We start from the raw sequence: 26,946 nt of genomic DNA on the forward strand, positions 1-26,946 counted from the left end.
CCCTGTCATTCCTATCCCGTTATTACTATCTCATGTATTCACTTGCTTATAGACTTAAAGTTCTTCCCTACTAGACTATAAGTAGCATGAATCATGGTTAATGTATTTCATTTACTACAGTATTCTCAATCCGGAATGTTATGTGATCAATTCAGTTCAGTTGCTCAGTCATGTCTGACTCTTTGCGACTCCAAGGACTGCAGCATGCCAAGCTTCCCTGTCCATCACCAACTCCCAGAGTTTGCTCAAACTCATCTCCATCAAGTCGGTGATGCCATCCAACCATGTCATCCTCTGTTGTCTGCTTCTCCTCCAGCCTTCAGTCTTTCCCAGCATCAGGGTCTTTTTCAATGAGTCAGTTCTTCGCATCAGGTGGCCAAAGTATTGGAGCTTCAGCATCAGTTCCTTCCAATGAATATTCAGGACTAATTTCCTTTAGAATTGACTGGTTTGATCTCCTTGCTGTCCAAGGGACTCTCAAGTGTCTTCTCCAACACCACAGTTCAAAAGCATCAATTCTTCAATGCTCAGCCTTTTTTATGGTATGTGATACACTGCAACAAATATTTGTTGGTAAATGAATGGTTTTGTATCTATAAACTGATATGTCTGTGGGTGTATGAGAGAGGCCTAAATATCAGGCTGTCTTTACATAATCAACATATGTTGGTACTTTTGCCATTGTTTTATCTGTCCATTCAACATTGCTTACTTACATGGGCTTCTTCATTCCCCCTAAGTGAAGTTAAATCAGGTTTAAGCCAACAGGCATCAACAGAAATCCTGCTGATGCTCTAGATTAGTATTTCACAAATGCGAACATATAACTTCAGAGTCAATTGAAGTGCTTGTTATAACAGTGTGCTGGGTCCCACATCAGGGCTGGATGGGGCCTGAGACTGTACATTTCTAATAAGTCCTGTGTTACTGCTGGTCAGGGTCCACATTTGAGAAACCACTTCATTAGACTGTTCTAACAGCCCCTTGAAGTGGGCACCTTGCCCATTACATAGCCTGGCCCAGGATTGGTGAGACCCAAGGGAAGAAGCAGGTTTGTTTCATTTAAGCTACTACAAAGCCCAGTACAGTCCTGCTTCTTGGAGACTTTACAAGGTCACCATTCAACATGGGATTTACTTACTGTGTTCAACTACTTCTGATGAAGAGTTCAGGCCTGTTTAAGAGCTCTCTTTACAGTCAGCACTAGGACCATATTTTTTAAATAAACCATATCTTTCTTTAATTGGCACGCCTAAGTGGAAGCAGAAAAACAGGATATGAAGACCAGAGTACCAGCAGTGAAAATCTCAGAAATCATGAGGAAAATGAAAAAGGGCAATCCTGATTTGGGGGCAGAGTTCTTTTATGCTTGATAACTTTGGAGGAATCAAACTGATTTCCTTTGAAGAGGAGAAGAAATTGCAAGACAAGCAATTAGCTCTCCATTCCCCAGGAAAAGGTAGTTGACTATATGCAATGGTCTGCTGCTACTATTGCTTTTAACACTGTGGTTCTCAATCAAAACCAGCTGTCAGCTGCACTGAATTCATGGGTAACTTGGGGACCAAATCAGATGTGAGAGACAGAGACACAGTGTGCCAATCCTGGTCTTTGACTTTACTTTCTCCAGTGACCATTTAGGAGGTGATAGAAACACAGCATGCTATTCCAAAAAATTAAACCTCTCATGGTTAGTGGCACCCTCCTACCCCATCCCACCACTCGAAACAAATTTGGCCATATTTTTACATAGAACATATTTGGGTATTAGATTTCACTGGAGTGATTCTTTTTCAACAAGAAATACCATTTGCTACTCCATGGATAGAAAATCTCTTATGGCCCAAGATTAGCAAAGCTAATTATTAGAGAATATAAATTTAATTTACTAGCTGAATTTAACTGACTAGCTAATATACCAGAGAGTTGAATCTCTCTCCAGCTAGAGTGGTTTTTATTCATATTGGTTATGACAAACTTGGGAATTTTCTTCAAAGCTTATCCTAATTCCAAAAAGATTGTCTGAGCCTTTTGTATTCTGATGTTCTGGTGGAATTATGCATCACTTTGTATGCTAAGGTTTTGAAATTATAGTCCTTTACTAAAATTTAAGTCTCAATATACTTGAGGTATAAGATACATACCTAGAAATATATGTAAAATACAGGTATACAGATATAAACAAAGATCCTTACAGTATAACAATGGAATTCTCCACAAATGACCTTTGGGCCAAATTTAACTCTTTACAAATAGCCTTTGCAATTCTCATCTGAAATATCTGCCAATTCTTAAAAGCACATCTCATTCTCAAAGTTTTATTTCAATTATAATCATTATTCCTTTAACTTACTGGGAAGAACAAATAAAATTTTTTAATGATCCTCTTAGAATAATTTCTAGAGCTCTTTCTTGGACTTTATCAAATGGCAGAATTTCAGAAAGCGTAACTTAGTATTTTACAAGACTTATAAAGATATTCCTTTACCCCTATCCATTTACATCTCCTGCCCCCAAATTTCTTGAGTATCTTAACAATATTTGATATGATCTCTGCTGCTGCTAAGTCGCTTCAGTTGTGTCCGACTCTGTGTGACCCCATAGACGGCAGCCCACCAGGCTCTCCCATCCCTGGGATTCTCCAGGCAAGAACACTGGAGTGTGTTGCCATTTCCTTCTCCAATGCGTGAAAGTGAAAGTGAAAATGAAAGCGAAGTCGTGTCCGACTCTTAGCGACCCCATGGACTGCAACCTACCAGGCTCATACATCCATCCGATTTTCCAGACAAGAGTACTGGAGTGGGGTGCCATTGCCTTCTCAGACTTGCCTTAATAGAATAGGCATATGTAGGTTGTCCCCAGTTCTGGTTATGGACCTGCCATGGGAAGGTCTTATTGCACATCTGAGATTGAGCTGTTTGCATCGTTCTAAACAGGAAATGATGAGATACAAACTCCTTAGTTAACCACTCAGGAGTAAAATGCATGTTTTAAGTTGAGGACATGTTTAAAAATCAAAAAGCAGATTTGAATCAGAAATATGGCATTCCCAGAGGTACCTTCCAGAATGCTATGATGTGATAGTCTCAATAGGCAGCACCCTCCAGGGTGATCCAGGGTCAAAGATGTGGGCTGACAGTCGGTGGAAAGGTGTTTGGACCATGAAGAAAATCAATAAATGAGCTCCAAGCACGAACGCCACTCGCCAGTTAAACATACACAAGATCTTTTTCAGTATTAAGCGAAACACATGGACATTTAGTTTACTTCATTATAAACCCCCAAATCGCAGCAGCATTAATGCCAAAGTGGTGTCTGAGGGCCCATTCAAAGCAAGCCTGGAAAACGCTTCTTGAGCAAAAAGGCAACTCTCAACACAGGGTATCAGAGCTTTACCATCTCATTGTTCATCTTATGCTCATTTTGGCATTAAATAAGAAGCAAATTACAGATTGAATACTTCCGCTAAGACAATTTTTTCCCTTGAAGAACCTAACTAGTTTACAACAAATGAAAATGTGTGTGTGTGTGTGTGTGTGTGTGTGTGTGTGTGTAACTTACTCATCAGGTGCATAAATGGTTGATGGATTTTCACTGTTCATTTAGAAGCCATAGGTAACGCTGGGTCACTACACACCATAAGATGTCTTAAGTCCCTTTGCCACAGCGCACTACAGAGCCCTTATATTTATCTGACTCCACAGCAGTGGGGATCTGGGCCAGAGGACTGTAGAGGGTTTCAGAGCAGCTTCCTTCTGTGAATCCATTGTGGGAAGAACCCTCCGGTGGGCTGATCTAGCATAACGGACTCTGGATGGGCAGGTCTAGTGAATAACAAAAGGATAAAATTCAGAAGTGACTTTGATTTAGATGACAGAATCCCCATGGAGCCAATCATAATCTCTAGAATGACCTCAGAGATAATCCCTTTCTTTGGATGTGTCTTAGCTGTAGAGAATTTCCAGGCTAAAAACAAGAATTGCATGGGGTTTATAGATCAGAAAACTTTAGCATGTGTGAGTGCTGAGTCACTTCAGCCATGTCCAACTCTTTTGCGACACCATGGATGGTAGCCCCTCAGGATCCTCTGTCCGTGGGATTTTCCAGACAAGAATACTGGAGTTGGTTGCCATGCCCTCCTCCAGGGGTTCTGCCTGACCCACAGATCGATTCTATCTCTTATGTTTCTTGCATTATCAGATGGGTTCTTTACCACTAGTGCCACTTGGGAAGACACTGGAAACATTTTGACTATGGACAAAAATTGAAATTTCTGGTAACCAGAGAGAATTGGGTGGCAGCGGGGAATATGGAAGCAATGGAAGTTTGATGTTTCAACCAAAAAATGTGGATAGCAAGGACACACTACACCTTATTTTAATTTAGAAGCACTTGATCTTAATGAGTCAATGGGGCAGAAAAGGGGAAAAAACATTGGTATTGTGGCTTGTATTTTGGCCTCTAGTTTCTGGAGGTAAAAAGGGTAATTTTTCTAGGTCCTGAGTTTCTCATCTACAATAAGAGAGATTCATTGGAAACCTCCAAATTTCCTTCTAGCTCTCAGATTCAATAATTATAACACATAAGTAACTGGTGATTCTGTTGCTGCTATTTCAATGCACCTACACTGATTTCTGTGAGAACCATAAATAAGGAAATAGAAAACATGTGTTATCTCTCATTTTCCACTACACCTTAATTTTGTGGTAGGGCCAAGGCTCTAAGAATATCTCTATGATCTTCTGTGTACATGCCCAGCCTGTAGGCCAAGATAAGTCTTGCAAAATCAACCATTTGTTTCTATTACTGCATTGAGTCACTAGAGCTGTGAAGTATAATATCAGAATCATGTCATAAGACAATATTCAGTGTCAAGATACAAAGGTCCTTAGCCTCATCCAAGCCAAAAATCTATTATAAAAATAAATAAATAAAATTGGAGTGCAAGCCATCCGGGCTATTGGTACTGAACCTCCCCAACTGATTGCAATGTTGAACAATCCTATGCTTTCCCCAGTCATTAGGAACCTGGTCATTCAATCTGAATATGAGCTGTCTAACCTGAATTCAGTTCAGTTCAGTTCAGTCATTCAGTGGTGTCCCACTCTTAGCGACCCCATGAATCACAGCATGCCAGGCACCCCTGTCCAGCACCAGCTCCCAGAGTTCACTCAAATTCATGTCCATTGAATCAGTGATGCCATCTCATCCTCTGTCATCCCTGTCTCCTCCTGCCCCCAATCCCTCCCAACATCAGGGTCTTTTCCAATGAGTCAACTCTTCGCATGAGGTGGCCAAAGTATTGGAGTTTCAGCTTCAACATCAGTCCCTCCAATGAACACCCAGGACTGATCTCCTTTAGGATGGACTGGTTGGATCTCCTTCCAGTCCAAGGGACTCTCAAGAGTCTTCTCCAACACCAAAGTTCAAAAGCATCAATTCTTCAGCGCTCAGCTTTCTTCGCAGTCCAACTCTCACATCCATACATGACCACTGGAAAAACCATAGCCTTGACTAGATGGACATTTGTTGGCAAAGTAATGTCTCTGCTTTTCAATATGCTATCTAGGTTGGTCATAACTTTCCTTCCAAGGAGTAAGCGTCTTTTAATTTCATGGCTGCAGTCACCATCTGCAGTCATTTTGGAGCCCCCAAAAATAAAGTCTGCCACTGTTTCCACTCTTTCCCCATCTATTTGCCATGAAGTGATGGGACCAGATGCCATGATCTTAGTTTTCTGAATGTTGAACTTTAAGCCAACTTTTTCACTCTCCTCTTTCACTTTCATCAAGAGGCTTTTTTGTTCCTCTTCACTTTCTTCCATGAGGGTGATGTCATCTGCATATCTGAGGTTATTAATATATCTCCCAGCAATCTTGATTCCAGCTTGTGCTTCTTCCAGCCCAGCGTTTCTCATGATGTACTCTGCATATAAGTTAAATGAGCAGGGTGACAATATACAGCCTTGATGTACTCCTTTTCCTATTTGGAACCAGTCTGTTGTTCCATGTCCAGTTCTAATTGTTGCTTCCTGACCTGCATATAAGTTTCTCAAGAGGCAGGTCAGGTGGTCTGGTATTCCCACCTATTTCAGAATTTTCCACAGTTTATTGTGATCCACACAGTCAAAGCCTTTGGCATAGTCAATAAAGCAGAAATAGATGTTTTTCTGGAACTCTTGGTTTTTTGATGATCCAGTGGATGTTGGCAATTTGATCTCTGGTTCCTCTGCCTTTTCTAAAACCAGCTTGAACAAGTTCATGGTTCACATATTGCTGAAGCCTGGCTTGGAGAATTTTGAGCATTACTTTACTAGCGTGTGAGATGAGTGCAATTGTGCGGTAGTTTGAGCATTCTTTGGCATTGCCTTTCTTTGAATTGTAATGAAAACTGACCTTTTCCAGTCTTGTGGCCACTGCTGAGTTTTCCAAATTTGCTGGCATATTGAGTGCAACACTTTCACAGCATCATCTTTCAGGATTTGAAATAGCTCCACTGGAATTCCATCACCTCCACTAGCTTTGTTCGTAGTGATGCTTTCTAAGGCCCACTTGACTTCACATTCCAGGATGTCTGGCTCTAGGTGAGTGATCACACCATCATGATTATCTTGATCATGAAGATCTTTTTTGTATAGCTCTTCTGTTTATTCTTACCACCTCTTCTTAATATCTTCTGCTTCTGTTAAGTCCATATCATTTCTGTCCTTTATTGAGCCCATCTTTGCATGAAATGTTCCCTTGGTATCTCTAATTTTCTTGAAGAGATCTCTAGTCTTTCCCATTCTGTTGTTTTCCTGTTTCTTTGCAATGAGTCCAATCCATGGGCCTCATTAGTTATTTACCTGATCAACTCTAGGCTCTGTTATGTGATTTAAAAAGTCCTTCTACTTGGTAAGCATGAGTGGGAAAATAAACATGACTTTTGAAAAATGCAGTCATTGTCATTTAAATGTGCATATATGATGTGTCTTCATTAACTGCATAAATAATACCTGCTACATTCAAAGAATACCTGACTCTATTAAAATATTACAATATTTTATTCACCTTCTCCAAACACCAAGCCCTGATGGATTTAAGGAGAAAGGAAATCTCTTTTTGTATTATTTAAATCAGCCAGCCATGGATCTATCATCATTCCAAACAAAGACCTTATGACAAAGTGTTGTTTCATTATTCTCCTGACACACATAAAGTGGATTTTCCCCATGAATCCTACCTAAATCTCCACTGCCCATGGAATCTTGTGCTTAAAAGACTAGATGCTGTTATTTAGAAGCATGAACACGTGATATTGCAAACTCTGCTAGTGCATACACACACTCACAGGCGCACTCACACACACACACAGTCAGCACCTTGCTCAAACGTTTCTGCATTATTGGCCATGGTACACAGCACACTCTGCTTCTCCACATTGTAATTCGGAGCTGCAGCTCATCAGAGCACAAGACTTATTTTTGGCAGCAGCACAACCCAGATGTGCAGCCCTTGGAAGAAATCACTCCACCAGTGTCATCTGGCTATCACCTCCCCTGCCTGGATTCTCCAGTGGGTCCAGAGTGGTAGTGCTGGGTTTCCTGCCAGCATCACCTACTTTCACACCATTCTCTCATATATGGGAGAAATTGGTTCACTTCATATGTTGCTAAACTGAGAAGGAATAGATCACAGGCACAGGGAATTTTCACTTCTAAATTACTGGGAAAATGGAAAAGATTTTTCCATGCTTTTATGTGTAGTAGAATGCTCTGTTCATACACGAGTGGCTGGGCTGAGCAGTAATCAACAGATGCATGACCTGTTCTGGAACGGAGCTGAATTCTCAATCATTCTGCTCTACATCGAAATCACACATGGTTGCAGGTAAAACCCCAGCCATGGGCTCCCTTTGGACAAAGAACTATTGTTTGTGAGATTTTGGCCCCAGAATTCTCCTGGGCTTCTGTGGTTCTAGGCAGAAATGGTAATTCAATCAGTTCAACTATACACAAAATAGGAACTGATTCTGACAGATTGTTCAGTTTCAAACATACCCAGTCCCTGTTTGAAACAATTTTGCCTGATTTTCGGGGAGGCTCTACATTAATGGCTTGCATTACTTCTACATAAAGGCAAAGCACTGACTTTCTCTAGTAGTTTTGATTTAAAAAGGAAGCAATTCCCATCCAGGCTTAGCAAATCAATTGTACTACAACTTCATGGTTCTGTAGCTCATGGACAAAATTTATTCCAAATATCTTCGGAAGTTCTTTAAAACAAGAAAATAAAAGAAGGGAAAAACAGGTCTATTTTAGACCAGACTGGTGTAGTAATGAAACATCACTCTCTTAAAGGAACATTAGTGATATTCTTACACATCCAGAAAGAGTTTTTTCTGCACTTTCTCATGTTGTCCAGAACAGTGTGATGTTAATAAAGACAGCATCCTTGTTTTCTAAAAGTTTTCATCATTCATTTGGATGGTAATACTTAGGCAACACTGAAGAAATGTAATGTCTGGTGCATAGATTTATAGATTCAACAGTGTGGTATCCCTCAGCTCTTTTATGTTTACTGTTCCATGGGATTTGAACAAGATATTGACTATCCTAACAGTGGAAACGGCACTGATACCATTAGGTGATTGGAGTTCTCCTGTTGGCCCTGCCAATAGCTGGCCCTGAGTTCTCAGGCAAAGCACTTAATTTCTCTGGGCCTCAGTATCCTTGTGTGGAAAAGAGATCAGCAATTTTCCAATTTCTTTAGCACCAAAATTCATTTATGCAACAACACATCTAACATATAAAACAGATGAAAGTAACACAGACATTAGTGTTGACTTTTCTAAGTTCAGACCCATAGTATGTTGACTGGTCTTCCAATAACCCCTAAGATCATATATATGAGAAAACCTCATTCTAGTTATAATGGAAACCTCAAACAATGCCTATTTGCTAAAGATTTTATGCAATTGCTTTACCAAATCTGAATGTCCAACTTTTGGGATTTTTATGAGAATAAAACCTCAAGTATTTAAGCCATAATTAATTTCAATTTTCTTTCCATGTCACTGAATCTAATCTTAACTAAGCAAGTTGTGAACCCCCCTCCTCAAAAACATTGAATTACTTTTCCTGTTTACTATCAGATGTGCTCAGGGAGGGGTCTTTAAACAGAAGTACTGGGACCAGAGGAGTCAGGTGCTTTCCTATGCAACTTTATCTTTCCCGTACTTCCTATTATCAATCATATCTTACATCATTACAGTTTTAAAAAGTCAAACTAATACTCACTTGTTCAGGGCCTAGAGAAGAAAGGTGAAGATAGAATTGGCAAAGAGTTGGAAGAGGGCGAATGTCAAAAAGGAAATCTCTATCATCTGAGTTGAGACAGGATTTGAGGGATTGTACATTCAATCCATTGTTTAATTCCCTGTAGAATGTTCATGCCACACACTTAGATGAAGCACCACTATGTAGTAAGTAGTAAGCGTTAGCCATGTAGAGATGAGTTACACATTCCCCAGGTCAGAAATGAATATGTAAACTGGTGGGATACACAAGTAGAGAAACATGAGTTTCTTTATATGAAGAAACACTTTGTATCCCTCCAACCGGGTTACTCAGTTTCTACTGGAACATTATCTATGATGGGATCTTATTATCCCATGCCTCCTACATGGTCTCTTCCATGAGCAGATGGTACTAATTGACTTTATCTAAAAGGGCACCCTGCTGCTCTATCCCCTTTCTTTACAGCACTTAATCACCTCCAGATATATTACATACTGTATTTTTGTTTCTCTGGTTAATAACTCATCCCCCTCACCTTAAAACGAAAGGAATGTGATAGTAAGAACTCTTATTTTTGTCCACTGCTTTCTTTCCAGTGCCTAGAGAAGTACCTGGTACCTCATAGGTTTTCAATAAATATTTAGTGAATAGATTTGTTTTAAAAAGGTTCTTTTTGCTATTGAGCCAAAACATGCCCTTTTTAAGTCTATTTAATTTCAGTTTATTGTTGGATTCACTTTATGTTATATTTCACTTTATAATGGTGAAAGAAAGCTGTCTATATCTAATGCTAATATCTTGACAGTAAAATAAGACACTAAATGACAACTTCTTTCAATTAATTCTTGATAAGCATTCTGGAATCATATCAAATAACTTTCGTGCCTTTTCTATACGATAGCTCATCAATTACTAGGAGACAGTTATCCTATCCTACCCCTCCTACACCTTCACCAATAGTTGCTTATTCTGCCAAAAGTTTACAATTCCTTAAATTCTAACTCATGTGGCTTATCATGTCTCTTTGTCATTCTTGTTTCTCCCCTTCAGTGTACCCTAATTGATCATAAATTCATTTTAAAATACAGTGCCCAGCACAGTGTAGAATAGTATTCTCAATTCGATTTCCTGAATACCATGTTTTTATTAATGCCTCCTAAGAGACATTTGCTTCTATTCTTAAGTCATGTCTTCCCCTTACTTGTACCCTAAACATTATGGAATACTTAATGTAAATATAAAATGACTATTTAATAGTTGGTTCAGTCCAATCCCTGTTAGTTAAGCCAGGAAGAAGCAGTCTGATGCTGAAGAGCAAGCCTGGAGGAAGCAACTAACCAGCCCAAAAAGTGCTCCAGCTGAGAAGGATGAAACTTTGCTGCACAAAATATAATCTTATGCAAATTATGATGTCTTCTGCAAACACATCTTCCAGTTGTAACGAGCCTGCTCATTCAATACTGAGAAGCATCTGGGGCTATTTCTACAAGCTACCAAAACATCTGGAAGAAGAGAGGTAAAAATCACCCAGATGTTTGATGAACGATAGAATTAAGATGGGAACTAGTTGCAGCTGTCATTAGTCCTTTTTTCAGTACATTTGTAAGACATCACTGAACCTCTTGAGTTTTTCCAGTGTATCAGCTTTAAACACACACACACGCAAACATATATACATGCACATATACACACCTAGAAGATTGTAAAGAACGTCCATACCTTTTACAAGGGAAGGAAACGAATTTAAAGTTCAAAGAAGCTCATCAATGAAACTCGTCAGTTTGAGATCACTGTTTACAGTTGAAAATTACAGTGGAATTTGGATTTTAGTTTTTCGGTGTCTGTGAACCTTCAGAATTTTTTTGTCTTATACCAAAAAGTGTGTTGGTTCCTATGATGACAAATATCAAGTGCCTATTTCTAACATTTTCAGATTCTATTTAGTCAGTTCTCTCAGAAATAGCTGCCTGATTTCCAGGTCCTCTTGTGTCCCATGATTCTGGCAGTCGCTGATACCATGATAAGAAAATCAAGATCCCATCATACTGTGGTTACTGCTTTTTCCATAAATCTAACACCGTAAGATATTTTATACAGTGAAATATTAAATAGTAAAATTATGTTCCTCTATTGCATTCCCCTTAGTAGAAAGACTAGCAAAAGAAAGACCAAAGAGCATTATAGATGGATCTGTTTCCATAAACAAATATTTCTGCCAAAAATTATACAGATTCCTTGCATTTTAGTTTACACTCTGAGTTATAGTTTATTTTTCCAGTGGAAAAGAGACATATCACAGTGGCTAAGTGAATAGGAAAGTTAGTGCAGGCATTTTTTTTTATCTTATTGCAATGAAAATTTTTACTGTGATAATTAGAGAAATTTCTAATGCCACTGAGAAATGGGAAAATAAAAGAGCATATTGCAAAATCTAGAAATTTATAGCACCACCTATTGGTTTCAAAGTAAATATTGAAATTTTTCTACTTTTACTAATTATGAAGAATAGCATACAAAGGCATTATTATAATTGTGAGTCATTGTATGAAGATTAATTTTTTACTTCCCAATGAATGATACTATGAAAATTTTTTGAACAAAACTCATATGTAGGACTAATACAAAGTAAAGTTTTTATATGCCAGGGAAGTAAAATAGAGTTGAGAGTTGTACTCTTGCATTGCTTATGCCTAGTTGTATTAAGTTTTTTTAATTACCTGTTCAGTGTTATTTCTAAACCAATGAAGTGTACTGGACTGCATTTTTTCTATTGGACAACTAGAACAGTTGGGTTATAACTCACCAGGCTTTTAATTTCATCATTCATGCCTTCCATAAAAACTGGGAAAGATGCTGAAAGTCTCTGGTAACATTGGCTACTCTAGCCTCTCATTCAGATAGTTTTTACACTTTTCTTCAATCCAGCCTTCATAACAATGAGGGAGACTTTGTGGGAATCTTAGAAATGCTTCCTTTCCACTCTGCTTCCAGCATGTTCCAGTTTGCATCTTTCTCCAGAATGCATGGCCCTTCCTAGGGGCAGGGAAGGAAAGAACCATCATCTCTTTCCCACAGCACATGGACAACACTATGGAAACTCCCTTCCCCACCCTTGGGACTTCTGAATTTACGAAAGGATCAGTTTAAATCTGTAACAGATACTATGAATGTATTTACTCTGACCCATTTCTTTTGCATGGATTATTTTTAAAACCAAGTTTTCCTTTATAAGACTTGAAGTAAAAGCCTTGAGGGCATCAAATATGACATCCTGCCCCTAATATTTGTAATGGGTGAATGATTTGGAAAACTGAACTATATACAGGGGGCCTCAGAATAGAACTGAAAGGAAAACAATCCCATTTTGACCCCACATTAAACACTAGTTTTAAATGGTTTCTATTCATTAAACCAACTATTCTCTAAATTTTCAACAGGCATTAAAATATGAAGAATGACTATATGTGAAAGCAGAGAAAAAGAAAGAAAACAATACAAAAATAATAGTGGACTCTAAAATGAGTCAGTCAGAAGAAAATAGACAGATAATGTTCAGGGAAGGAATGATTAGGCTGAACTGTATAAAAGTACATTTTTGTAATTCAAAAATTGACGAGACAGCAAAAGAGACACTGATGTATAGAACAGTCTTATGGACTCTGTGGGAGAGGGAGAGGGTGGGAAGATTTGGGAGAATGGCATTGAAACATGTAAAATATCATGTATGAAACGAGTTGCCAGTCCAGGTTCGATGCACGATACTGGGTGCTTGGGGCTGGTGCACTGGGACGACCCAGAGGGATGGTATGGGGAGGAAGGAGGGAGGAGGGTTCAGGATGGGGAACACATGTATACCTGTGGCGGATTCATTTTGATATGTGGCAAAACTAATACAATTATGTAAAGTTTAAAAATAAAATAAAATTTAAAAAAAAATTGTCAAAGAGTCTAAATTTCACATGATTCAATCTAATATTAAATGTTAGAAAAAACAATTCAATCATGTTAAAATTCCAATAAACTTCCAAAATTCCAATCACTTCCAATAAAAATGAAAGTGATAGAGGGAAAGAGCCAATAATGCTTTACATAATCCAGAGAATATGACTTGCCTATGAGGCTTTCTTCACCAAAGCTTCAAAGTGGTTCATCTATGTCTGGCCTGGCACGCCTTTCTAATCTTGAGCATTTGTTACTACTTTCTTTCAAATGCATCACTTCTCATCCATTTTCTAATAGGTAGTTTAAATGTTTCCATATTTGGAACTACCTGTCCTTAATGGAATAGATTTCAAAATGGGATCCATGACCTTATTTAGGAATTTTTTTCATAAAACTGTTATTTTGCTTTTTTTTTTTTTGTAAGATTTTAAGATGGTTGCAAACAGCCTGATTAGGCTCACTGCACACTCCCCACCCCTCAACTATTCTAAACAGGCTTCACACTAAGCAGCCTTCACAGTCTCCCTGTGGGTCTTACTCACGGAGCAAGTCGTAATAACAAGCTTCTATGCCCTGGCTGGCTTTTTGGCTCAATAGGACGTTTCTGCTGCCAAATTCTGCTTCGAGGGCTTCATGGGTTTATCCTTACATGCACCTTAGTGACGTCCTGTATTTTGTCTCTTCTAAACTCAAGTTCATTTTCTATGTCTACTTATTGCTAAGAGGGCGACAAAATGTCTACATCTGGAAGGAAAGAAACCCCTCATATATTTTTGCCTTTTCCTCTGAAAAATATCCTGTTGTGCACATGGGGGGAAGCATGTTAGTAATAAGACGAGGAAATGATGGGGTCAGCCGGACTGTTAGAGACAGTCCAGATGAAATTTAAAGACGAAACTGCAGTGACTGTTTTTGAGAAAACTGGGTGATATGCATTTCAAAATCTACAGCCCAAAATCCAGACTCGGCTAAAACATACCAAGAAGCTTAGCTCAGACTTGCAAGGTTCACTCCTTCTAAACATGAAACAAGGAGACGTGGAAGGTTTGCTCTTTCTCTGTAATAAAGAACATTAACAGCCTGCTTTGGGGAACACAAATCTTTTTATGGAGTAAGAACTAGCTCTTTAAAAATGGGAAATACATGTGGGATGGTGTTTATTTATGCACACGTAAGTATACACATATGCAATGATTATTAATATTTACATACACATACACGTATGGAAATAATTGTCTCCGAAAGTGGTTTAGATCTAGAAACAATTGGCAGACAAAGAAAGGAAAGCTGAGAATAGTCCAGTCTGCAAAACCATCCCAAAGGACAACAGTCCCAACAATAGGAAGGCTGATAGCATAATAATCCCCATAAAATACCATGGGGAGGAGGGAGTGGAGGATTCTCCAGTATTTTTATGGATTCATAGGAAAGATTTTAGAACACAAGTTTTTTTCAAATCAACTTTTATATCCTTATGCAAAGAGAGATTGATAGCTTCAAAGGAAGGTAGGTGGGTGTCAGAATCTTGCCAATGGGTGATAACTGCCACACTTGGGTGGGTGTTTGCTAGATGGAGGGAGAAAAAACAGAAAGCAAGCTGTCCCTTCTGAAAAGATATTCCCACCACAAACATGCCACTGTCCACTACAGAGGATGCGTTTTTTTCTGTCCGTGCAGGATTCCAGGTTGATTTTTATCTCCGTACAACACATGCCATGGAATATTTACATGTTTGGGTACATTAACAAAGAGAAAAAACACAAAACAAAATAAAATAAAAAGACCACACGGCACACAGACACACACACACAAAATGGGATTGTGCTCCTTTGTTTTGCATTTTCTGTAACCCAGATTGCGGTAATTATCTCCCTGGCTTTACAAGCCTTGTCTTTCATTCTAAAGGCAGTTTTTGGAATCGCGTTACACTTAACTCAGTTTAACAAATAAGAGTAGTCCGGCAAAATGGCACCGTGTGCTTTCCACAAATATTTGTGGTATAGGCAAGCTCTCAATGTTTTCATTATGCCCAAGGTTCTTTGGTTTGAAAGCAAGTGGAATAACGTAAAGAAGAGAGAGAAGCATGGATTTGGGAACTGGGTGCGTGTTGGATGCACTTTGCAAATCCTTCTTGTGCCAGAGAACTGAAAGGAGGGAAAAGATACAATTTAAAAATAACCGGGAGAATAAAAAGAACGAAGGTTTGGAGGCGTTTAGCAGAGCACAGTTTACCCTGGCGTGAGCTCCGGGCTAATGATGAAATAATAACATTTGGCACTCAGAGCCCCAGAGACTGACAATGAGCGCACTGTAGCCTGTGCGCTTCACATGTTTGCCGGGCTCTGTAGTCGGGACAAAGAATTGTAGCACAGAGGCAAGCAGAGAAGGGGTGAGAGCGAGAGTCTGCACTCGAGTTGACTGGAATATAAATATACATACACTGCACTACAGATGTTCCTCATTGGCGGAGGCTGGCACATCATTACACTCTGTGCTTCATAATATTTTAATGAGCTTTTTCTCCAAATAGCAACAAAAATGAACAATAAGAAGCTCTCAGGGAGAGAAAGTTGGTGGTGTTTTTGTCCCTGGGAAAAAAATTCTTATAATAGGTTATAGCAGTAATGGCAAGAAAAAAAAAAAAAAACACTAGTCTGGGCTTAATAAAATGGAATCAAGTTTAAAATATAGTTTCTGAAACTAGTTTCCTTTTTTTTTCTCTTTTCTTCAACTCTAACAGTTCATTTAGGCTAAAGGAATAACGTAACGGGTTATAGCGTAATTCTGGGTGATTGTTTCTCTAGCTCTCCCCTTTTCTCTCTGGCTCTTTTTCTCTTTTTAGAGAGAAAAAAAAAAGAAAGCCCTAAGTGAAACTGTTGCAACAATGCTGTTAATATATTGTGCCAATTAAAGTCTTGAAATAAATAACAGACCGCTTAATATGTGTTGTAAATGTCGTGCTGATTTAAGCATTGTTACGCGTAGATTATATCTCTTCAGGGGCCGGATGGCTGGGTCCTCAGTGGAGGTTTCCTTTTTGAGTGTGTGTGTGTGTGTGTGTTCCCTATTATTCCTTTTTTATTTTGCTATAGGGTAAATTCCAAATAAAGACCTAAAGACTTAGGGAAAGTTTGCTGCCTTCAATACGTAGCCAGTTTTCAGCCTTAGTACCCCTGCAAGGAAAAGAATTATTTCTGGCCATGTTCAGTATTTCCTTTAAAAAAGAAAAAACTCTACGGCAAAATGAGAGTATGTCCCTTATTTTAGGATGTAGTCTTTTGAAGATGTTTTTTACACAGATCTTCTTATTTTAAGGTAAGGAGAGTGAGAGAATTTAGTTTGTGAACATGTGAGCAGCAAAATTAAAATAAATAGAATAATACCTACTAACCTCTAGATGTTATTTTGAGAAAGACAACAAATTTCCACATGAAAAATATTGTATATTCAGATATGAAGTACAGATACTGTCTTCTTAATCTGTGGATTAGACATCATTATTATTTGGAATGTCCATTTATCATGTAAGCATTCTATCATTTCTAAGGTTGATGTTTTTTATTGATGATAGAATACGCCCAGACCTCTTCCCTTTTTGTAAATCCCATTGTACTATATGTAAGGATTAATGAAAGAGGGAACTCTCATTTCAAGGAATTCATCAGACAATTAGGCTTAAATAACTCAAACTTGCTTTCACTTTTTGCATTTTGACATTAGGAAATGACAAACAAAAACAGAGGACCTCAAGGATAAATTCATATGAAATAACTTTTAAAGAAAGTTTCTAAAATATTATTTAAAGATGACTTAATTGTCTACCCCTCTTATATATCTCCTTCTTTGGAATATAAAGTACTGTTAATAGGGAAGGCTGGAGGCACTACAAAACTTGTCATGCCCTCCAAATCAGAATTTAAATGAAATTGAATTATGAGTACAGTTTTAGTGTCAAGTTTATTTTAATTTTTTTAGAAGTGGATATCATATGCATGACAGCTTTGTTAACTTAACTGGCCAGAATATATTAACAATCTGAATTTCACTTCCAGGTATCCTAGATAAATGCCCTGGATGTCATAATGCAGTGTGTATGTATATGTGTGTATATTCAGAAAAAGAGCTTTCTTTGTATGTAGATAAACTGACATAAAAGGTACAAAATGGGCATTTGTGGCTTTTCATGAATTCTTGATTCCTAATAAGTGGACTGAAGAGTTAATAATTTTTTTAAGAAAAACAAATTAATCAGAATTAGTTAAACTGCATGTGGGCAGAAACAGCTAATTAAATTAGATGTAGTATAGTAGTATAGCTCTGTGCTTGAAAGCCCGAACTCCGTGGTAACTGGATCATATGGACTCAAACCCTTACACTTTCATTTAATAGCTGGGACCTTGAGCAAGTTTATTAACCTCACCATGCTTCAGTTTATCCATCTGTGAAATGGAGATGATGGTAATACCTTCCTCATAGTCTCATAAGGATGATATGGGTTAATAATGTAAAGTGCTTGAAACAGTGCCTGGCACATAAGTACTGAATAAGTATTTGCTATCATCATCATCATCATCATCATTACTATTTAATGAATCCAGTATGCTACTATTTTATCTCTCTGCTTGCTCTTTGAACCAAGCATTTGAAGTCCTCAGTCTCAGATTCAGCTCCACATTGACTGGCTTTGTGATCTTCACTTAGCCTGTCTCGATCTTCTGTTTTCTTTAGCTGTAAAATTAGGGGAAATTAAGAGAGAATTTATGAGTCTAGTTACATGTTAGAACATAAGCCTTTTACAATAATTCACAAGTTGACTAGGGATATCTAATGATGCTACAAAGAAAAAAGTGATTCAGGGGAGCTGAAGTTCAGGGCAGAGGGGTTGAAAAGTGTCAAAACTGTCCGCTCTCCCAAATCGTGTCTGAGAGAATTTCACCTTCTGTATGTAGTGCCTCAAAATCTAAGGGGCCACAGCATAAAATACTGGGGCTACCATGAATAGCTGAGGGTCACTATGGTCTAAGGCTGCCTTTAGAGGCTTTCTTCTCAGTTTCTATCTCTCTGGAGAATAATTGTTACCTAGATCAAGACCAGGGATGAGACAAACCATAAACTTGTCTTCAGGGATCTATGTCTTCTTTTCTCTGGACCATCAGCCTTCCTGGCTCTCTGGAGTATTTTAAACCATTCCATAAAATTAAATTAACATTTTAAAAAACCAAACAGAGGCATAAGGAGATTCTCTTGGGAGCTGAAGTTGCATTTTCTTTTTCAGGAGAGTCTCTCCTGTCCTCTGACCAGAGGACACTATGTAAAACAATGTGCTTCTCAACTGGAGTCAGTGTGGAAGATAAAACACCCATGTACTACACGGTTTCCCTAGATGTCAGCACTGACAGTTTCTACCTATGAGTGTGGAAAAGATTTAACACTCTATCTGTCTAATGATAATAATACCTAACAGGTCCTGAGCACTTACTCTGAGCCATGCTGCTTTCTAAGTGCCTTCCATATATTAACTTGTGGATTCTTCACCAAACCCTCTAAGGGCATTTTTCTTCCATGTCTCAGATGGAAAATTGGACACCGAGGTACAGGTCACCTCATAAGGAAGTAGTACAGCTAATGCTGAAATCCAGTCTTCCTCTAACTAGAGCCCCTAGTCCCCTAGCAGTCATGCCAGGACCCAACTCCAATAGTAAGTGCCATACAATAAATTTTAAAAAGTAAAGTCAGAAAAGCTTCCCAACCAGCTATTAGGATTTATGACTACTAACTCAGATGATAAGATACATCTATCTGCCATTCGCCAGTTTTAAAAATAAGAATGTTTTACTCTTTGGATGGTGATTTCACATCTTGTTCTGATTTGAATTTCCCAGTGACTTTGAAAAGTAAGAAAAACATCCAGATTTTAGAAAAGTACAAGTTAACACTTCCTTCTCTTGCCCATAGTTTTTACTTTAGGTTGTTTCTAAGAAAATTTACTCGGCACTACTTACATACTAGCAAGCTGTATAAGAAAACCCACTAGCTCCTCTTAAGATACCGAACCGGGATCTAAATTTGGTAGCAGTGGGAGAATCTCTGGCTTATGTGGATCTGAGAGACCTCCTTCAAGTTGTATTAAGGCTGTTACTATTACTCTACCACTGTCACCAGGTGGATTAAAACCTCTAGTTCAATTAGTATTGTAACCAAATCTAACCCTTTCATAGTTGCCCAAGAAACAAGTGACTCCTTCATTGAGGAGAGAGTCCTAGCTGCCCGGTCTAGCCACCCTCCCTAGGCTTTGATTCCTTCTGTACTGCCAACCTTGGAGGACTGACATTTTATTTTATTAAAGCAGTGCCATCAAGCACATGTCTCCACTGAAATAAAAGGAAAAGGGAAGCTCAGTGTGATTTAAAACTGTGAGTGAATTTTGAAATAGTAAATGGAGTTGAAGCTGGATTAACTCAGAATATGAATATTGTTTGCTATTTTAAAAAGTTAAAAAAGAAAGTTTATGTCAAAAATATATTTTGATATTAATATCTTTTAATTTTTGCCTCAAGAAAATAAATGGCAATGCCAGCAGTATTAAGCAAAATTAACAAATTGTGGTTCTTTATTAATATCAATTATAGCTCTACATATAAATATCCTTTTCATCTAATCAGGATGGTGTAATGCAAGACATGTGTTACCAAAATCTTGATCGCTATTAGAATGTGTTAAAAGCTCAAGATTTAGTGAAAAGAACTCCAGATTATGCTGGGAATAATGTGAAGTATACATGTACATGGACTTGCCCAGTGACTCAGACAGTAAAGAAACTGCCTACAATGCGGGAAACCCAGGTTCAATTCCTGGATCAGAAAGATACCATGGAGAAGGGCATGGCAACCCACTCCACTATTCTTGCCTGGAGAATCCCATATAGAGAAGAGCCTGACAGGATACAGTCCATGGGGTCACAAAAAGTTGGACGCAACTGAGCAACTAACGCTCTCACTTTCACATACATGCACATGTAGCTTATGACATCGTAAAATAGTATACTAGCTAGTCATTCAGCCAAGTCTAGAGTACTTTCTGCTAGGTGTGTCAAGCCTAGGATTTTCCTTTTTTTTTTTTTTTTTTTTTGTTTCAATTTTTTTCAGTAGTTGATTTACAATGGTGTGTTAGTTTCAGGGGTACAGCAAAATGAGTCAGTTATACATATAGCCACTCTTTTTTTTAATTCTTTTCCCATAAAGGTCATTATAGGATATTGAGTAGAGTTCCCCGTGCTATAGAACATATTCTTATTAGTTATTAGTGTGTATATGTCAATCCCAATTTCCCAGTTTATCCCTCCCCCATCTTACCTTGTAGTAACCAAAACTTTGTTTCCTACATCTGTGACTCTATTTCTGCTCTGTAAATAAGTTTATTTGTTCCCTTTTTTTAGATTACACATATAAGTGGTATCATATTACATTTGTCTTTCTGTGTCTGACGTACTTCACTCAGTATGACAGTTTCTACATCCATCCATGTTGTTGCAAATTGCACAATTTGGTTATTTTTATGGCTGAGTAATATTCCACTGTATATACATACCATATCTTCTTTATGCATTCCTCTGTTGATGGACATTTATGTTGCTTCCATGTCCTGGCTAACAGTAAATAGTGCTCCAATGAGCATTGATGTACATGGAGAAAAGGGAACCCTCCTAAACTGTTGACGGGAATGTAAGTTGGTGTAGCCACTATGGAGAACAGTATTGAGGTTCCTTAAAAACCTAAAAATAGAACTACCATATGACCCAGCAATCCCACTCCTGGGCATATACCCAGAGAAAACCATAATTTGAAAAGATACAAGCCCAGAATTTTCTATTCACTTCTTTACTTGCATCATAAAGTTCAAAAGTTAGGGCAGATGGCTTTGAACTCTCATACCACCCTTTAAGAGCAGCCCAAATTGGGGAGAGTGACTTAAATTTTTTGAGCCCAAGTTTACATATCCTCAAAACATGAGTAACAATTCCTGCTTTACAGCATTACCTGAATTTAAGAAAACGTGTATGTTGTCCCCATGAGAAGGCATGGCTCATAGTAGGTGCTCTATAAATAATATAGCTGCTGTTTCTGTAATTATTTCTACCTTACATTCTCTATTTATCTGTATGTTGCTAATACCATCTCAAGTCCAGTCAAGCTCTTTGTGATTAGATTGTATACTTCTACCTTGGTCAGAGAACAAATAATCACATGGAAACATTATACAAAGGACGTGATGGTATAGGGATTGAGAAAGAGAAGATCAAGACAAGAAAGCTGAGTTATCTCTTTTGTTTACCTAACCTGATATTTGAGGGGTAAGGGAGTAGCACGTGACAGTTTTATCTTTAGAGCTAAGAGGAGGCAAATTGTCAAGCAACTAACTCAGGAGTTAAGACATTGGTTGCAGAAGAAGTCCTTTGTCAATATGACTCACTGGCAAGTATCCAAGAATGCACAATTCTAATTCCTTTTTACTCAATGAATGTTTATGTTTATGAAAAGAGCGTATAAGCATTGACTTGATTTCCCTACAAAACAAAATTGCCATCATGAAGATGACCTTGTTGTAGTTACCGAGTAGGTTTGTTTCAGCACACCCATCTGAAGGCACACTACTCCAGCACATTGAAAAAAAGAGTCTTACTCAAATTTAGGGAAAATCTTATAAAAGAAGACATCCCTCAAAAACCTAGTGTTGAGCAGTCTACCGGTTCTTTCTTTTCCAGGGGACTGGGAAATAGTGCCTATGAGTGTGTCCCTAGATAAGCAGCCCAAGAACAGAACTGGAGAAAGCTGAGATACAGATGGCAAATGTCTGGGCTGTCCTTCCTGGTACAGGCATGTTTGTGACCAGCTCTGTGTCCCATGCAATGGATTCAACTGGATAAGAGCCTAGCCCATTACAAATGATGGAGGGAATGGAGAAAATTGTTTCCCACAGAGAGGATGAAGTTCAGAAGGCAAACTGAATCTGCAGGAGAAACTTGCAGGCCTGCATGACCCTGGAAACATAAAACAATCCAATCCAGCCCATAGGAGGAACTTCTTGGGCTCCACAATATGGTTCATAGTTCTCACAGTGCTAAAAGAAGCTTTTTAAAAGAAAACCTAATAGACATTTTCCCACTAGAATGAGCCTCAAAAACAGAGAAAATTTTTACTGTAATTAGAAAATAAATTTGATATTTGCCTGCGGAAGATGAATGAGGCTTAATCTGGGTGATTTCAAAACTTTTCTTGGTGAATGTAACAGGCAAGTCAAATTTAGCTCAATAGGAGGAAAAACTCTGACATTTACATCTATCCAAAACTGGAATGGTTGTGGTTTAGTCACTAAATCGTGTCCGACTCTTGTGACTCCAAGGACTGTAGCCTGCCAGGCTTCTCTGTCAATGGGGATTCTCCAGGCAAGAATTCTGGAGTAGGTTGTCATTTCCTTCTCCAAGGTTTCATCCAGCTCAGGAATCGGTCCCAGGGCTAAAGCACCGAGACAGATTCTTTACCGAATGAGATATGAGGGAAGCCCAAACTGGAAGGTGCTGAAGGTATTCCAGCAAAGGCTGAATAAGCACTGAGTTGGGCATGTTCTGAAAATTTATACTTTGGAAAAGTACTAGGCTAGAATCCTGAAATACTATAAAAATATTTGATAAAAGAGAAAAGTTTTGATATCAGAAAACACTGGAAAAAAAAGCTGCATTGAATTATTTGTAGAAAGCAAATCTGAACTGCTCTGCTTTCCTCTCTGCCATCCCACTCAAAAGCCCTGCCATTAACACAGGAGTTTGGTGTCCAGAAAGCTAAGAGCGTTCACTGGGGACAGTGCTTGCTTCCAGCGACTTCAGGAGGAGGCTAGTTGCAAGCAAGAACTAGATGATGTTTAATCCATGTGTTTCTAGTGGAGTAGAAGCACCCTGGTTTATTCGGCTCTAGTGGGAGCCTTTTCATAGCTCACCAGGTGTCCTCTGCTGATTTGTACTACAGAATAGAGTATATTTCTCCCATCTATAGTCATAATATCTTTGCTTTATCATTCTTGAAGAGAACACTTTTAGTCACAACTGTGTCAGAATTGTGTTTAGTATCCTTGATCATAGAAAATTCTATTGGCTTTTGCTTCTCAGTTTTCATTACCTGAATACTCTCCTCCCTTTCTCCACTCTTCAAAATCTATCTGATACTTTTTCACCCCTTGAACACTCCTCTGGCTTTCCAATGAATTCTTTCTGGGAATTCTTCTGGGAATTCTGGGAATTCTTTCTGGGAACTTTTTGGGCTTCCACAGAGCTGTGTGTAGATCCCTACCATAGAACATATGACCAAGACACACTACAAAATTTGCACAGCCCAGTGCAAAATGAAGATATGGGTCCCTTATTTATAAATGGGACCTTTGTTATTGCACAGATGAAATGTTCGTGAAGCCAACCCTATTTCTTATGCTGTAATCAGATCCTGTGTTACATATTCTATGTGGATTTCAGGCTACTAAGCACCAGTCACCCTTTTTTGTGGTGGCATCCAGAGTTCCACTGAGGGGTTACTTCTTCCCCGCTGTGGATGTCTAAGTGCATCTATAAATCAAGGTGCCCCGGCCTCTCCTTCTAAGGAATAGATATGTGACTAAATTCCATTAACTCCTCTCTCTCCTCCCTTCCTATCTATTCTCTCTCTTTCTTCCTCCTTCTCCTCAGTTGTTGAATCTTGATGAGAAGGATAAAGAATAAGGACCAAAAAAATTGTAATGTATTTGTCCCCGGCAGTGCCCTCCAAGGCTGTTGAGAAGTTCTGATACTTACATCCTCACGTGTGCTAGTTTTTGTTCTCCTATTTTCTAAGCCTGATTCTCCAGGCTTCTAGTTGGTCCTGTGAATGTCCCAAGAGCTTTCCCATAACTCTGTCTCCTACTTAAGCAGCCAAAATTTGTTTCTGTTGCTTGCAATCAAAGAACACTGTGAGTGATAGTGTATCTCACTCTTACTGGACTGGGGATTCTTTAGTCTAATTAAAATTATAGCACACACACAAGGTAAATACAGAAAAGTGCAAAGTGTTTCACATATGGGATTTCTTTTAATTTTCAAAATGAACCTTCAAGAATGTCACCATCTCCACTTTTTAGATGACACAAATGAAGTTCTGAGAGATCAAATAATTTCTGAAAGTCTCCCAGTTACTTGTTTATGGAATCAAGATTTTCAGACTAAGGTTCTTTCCGATTCCCAAGACCAAACTGTTTTCGTTGTTGTTCTTTGCATATACCAATTGTCTAGCACATTTCTTGGCACACTGTATTCCCAGTAACTATTCAGCGAGTGATTGAATAAAGAAGGAATGTTCCTACCCATGTCTTCGTCCAGTAGCAGTTCATAACCAATACCTAATGGCTGACAATTATAAAGTCAAGTTTTATCTTTTGCCTCTCTCATCATAAAATTTTATTTGCCATTTACTACTATGAAAACACTGGCAGATTCATCACTTATTTCTAAAACTGGCTTAGCATACCAATAATCTCAATTTATTAAATGATATTTTTAAGTGGTACTCTGTGACTGTCACTTTCAAGATTAAAGGCACAATGACTGGCACAGATATATATATATATATATATATATATATATATAATATAAAATTTTGACTGCCAAGAAACAAACTGAAACTTTAGCTATGTTGGCCTTCACTTCAATAGAGACATTCAGAAATGATTTTCCTTTATCCATAAATCTTTGCAGAATCAATAATGGGGAAGGGGATAAAGGAATACAGAGTCTGAGAGTCTGCCTGAAAATGTAATTGTGCCAAAGTCCAACAGCACTGAGGAGAACTAGAAAGTCAAGAAGGTAGCTAGAGCAGTTCCAAATTCTACATGGGATCTATCTAACCATTGTATAAACAGAGGAAATACATCTGGCAGGTAAAAACAAAACCCATTATTTTCCCTCTTATGTGTGTCTAAACAATTCAATGTAAATAAGATGTTACTGAGTAAAGGACTAATCTTTAGTCTTCCGTGTACAGGTTCAGAGGTAAAAAAAAAAAAAAAAAAGGCAATTAATTACAAAAGCTTCCAAACAATGCAAACAGCATTAAGCACAGTAATTATAAGATAAGCATTGAAGCAATTTTCAGTTGATTGGGTGTGGGTGTGCAGACGTAAACCTACAGTTTGCCTGCTGATGCAAGAATGGTTTACATGCCAATTAGTGGTTATTGCTACTAATTATTAAAAACATTTTTAAGAGTAATTAAAAAGTAAATGCACCTGTATGATGGCTCATAGCTGTGTGGTAGTCAATTGCTCAGATTTTCCATATCAATCACACAGGAACTAATCGGTAAGATGGAGAAGCAGTATGACAACACATATCAGAAGTCCAACCACATATGCATGTGCTTTCTCTGAGGAAGCATTGCTGAGATGTGTTTTTTCTGCTCAAGTTTCTATGAATAAATGCTACCAAGTCAAGGTCTTTACAGCTCATGAGGACAGTAGTTGAATGTGTAGTGCTTTGCTTCTGACTTTAGTTATAACCTCATTGCCATAAAATACTGTTGAGAAACCAAAGAAGTGAGGGAAAGATAAGACTTAGCCTCATCTAAGATCTCCCTTTCCTTCCTAAAAGCTGTGCCAGAGAAGACAGCTTTAAAATTCTAGAATGAATACCAGGATCCCAGTCTCACCATTAACTATGTGACCATCAGTAGATCAAGGGCTTCCCAGGTGGTTCCAGTAGTTAAAAAAAAAAAAAAAAAAACACCCACCTGCCAATACAGGAGATGCCAGAGATGCAGGTTCGATCCTTGGGTTGGGAAGATCCCCTGGAGGAGGTCATGGCAACCCACTTCTGTATTCTTGCCTGGAGAATTGCATGGACAGAGTAGCCTGGCAGGCTACAGTCCATGGGATCACGAAGAGCTGGACACATCTGAGAGAAAGGGAGATGGGCACATCACTAATCCAGCTGCCATCAGCTTCTTTACCTTCAAAGAAAGGAGACGGATTAACTACACTTGTAAATTCCTTCCAGTGATAAAATCTGTATTCTTATTGGGCAAATATTCATGCGACATGAATGAGAAGAAATGGATAATATTTACTGAGTGTTCATTTAGTCTCAGGCTTTTCCATCAGTGGTTCATATCCTTGGCTATGGTGCAGAATCACCTGAAGAGCTTTCCAAAGTATATTGTCAGGGCCTGTTCTCCAGAGATCCTGATTCGATTGGATGGAAAGTTATGAATTACCAACATGTTTTCCATACATTAGATCACTAGTTCTGATATTTTAAAATAATCTGTGAAGCATGCATTTTTGTCCCCATTTTACAAATGAGGAAATATATTTAGGGACTTTCAGTGTCTGTCACAATACAAATGTGACAGAGACAGGATTGAAATTTTGGAAAACTGATATTTTCTAAGCATTTTTGATCCAAAGAACCTGAGTTTTCTTAACCTTAAATATACTATCAGTTTTATCTGCTATTGACTGACTTATTGGTCCTCTTTGGTTCCTATTTTTGTAATCAAAGCATACACCCTTAAATGTGTTTTCTTTAAATTTCTTTATAGTTCTCAAATATATAAATGGAATCAAGCACAAACTAAGGGTTATGAATTTGCTTGTTATTCCTATAAAGGATTCTTTAACATGCATGTGTGCTCAGTAGCTAAGTCATATCCAACTCT

At 38.3% G+C, this 26,946-nt stretch overlaps 1 long non-coding RNA gene across 1 annotated transcript; it reads right to left on the reverse strand.

Moving 5' to 3' along the window:
* Positions 1–17,781: 17,781 nt before the first annotated feature.
* Positions 17,782–26,063, reverse strand: LOC123332412. Its single transcript, XR_006549204.1, has 2 exons — positions 26,020–26,063; positions 17,782–17,947 (listed from the first exon to the last, which is right to left on the reverse strand). It is a non-coding gene; the product is annotated as an uncharacterized LOC123332412 (long non-coding RNA).
* Positions 26,064–26,946: the final 883 nt, after the last annotated feature.

This window comes from Bubalus bubalis, chromosome 3 (assembly GCF_019923935.1).
Source record: "Bubalus bubalis isolate 160015118507 breed Murrah chromosome 3, NDDB_SH_1, whole genome shotgun sequence".
NCBI lineage: Eukaryota > Metazoa > Chordata > Mammalia > Artiodactyla > Bovidae > Bubalus > Bubalus bubalis.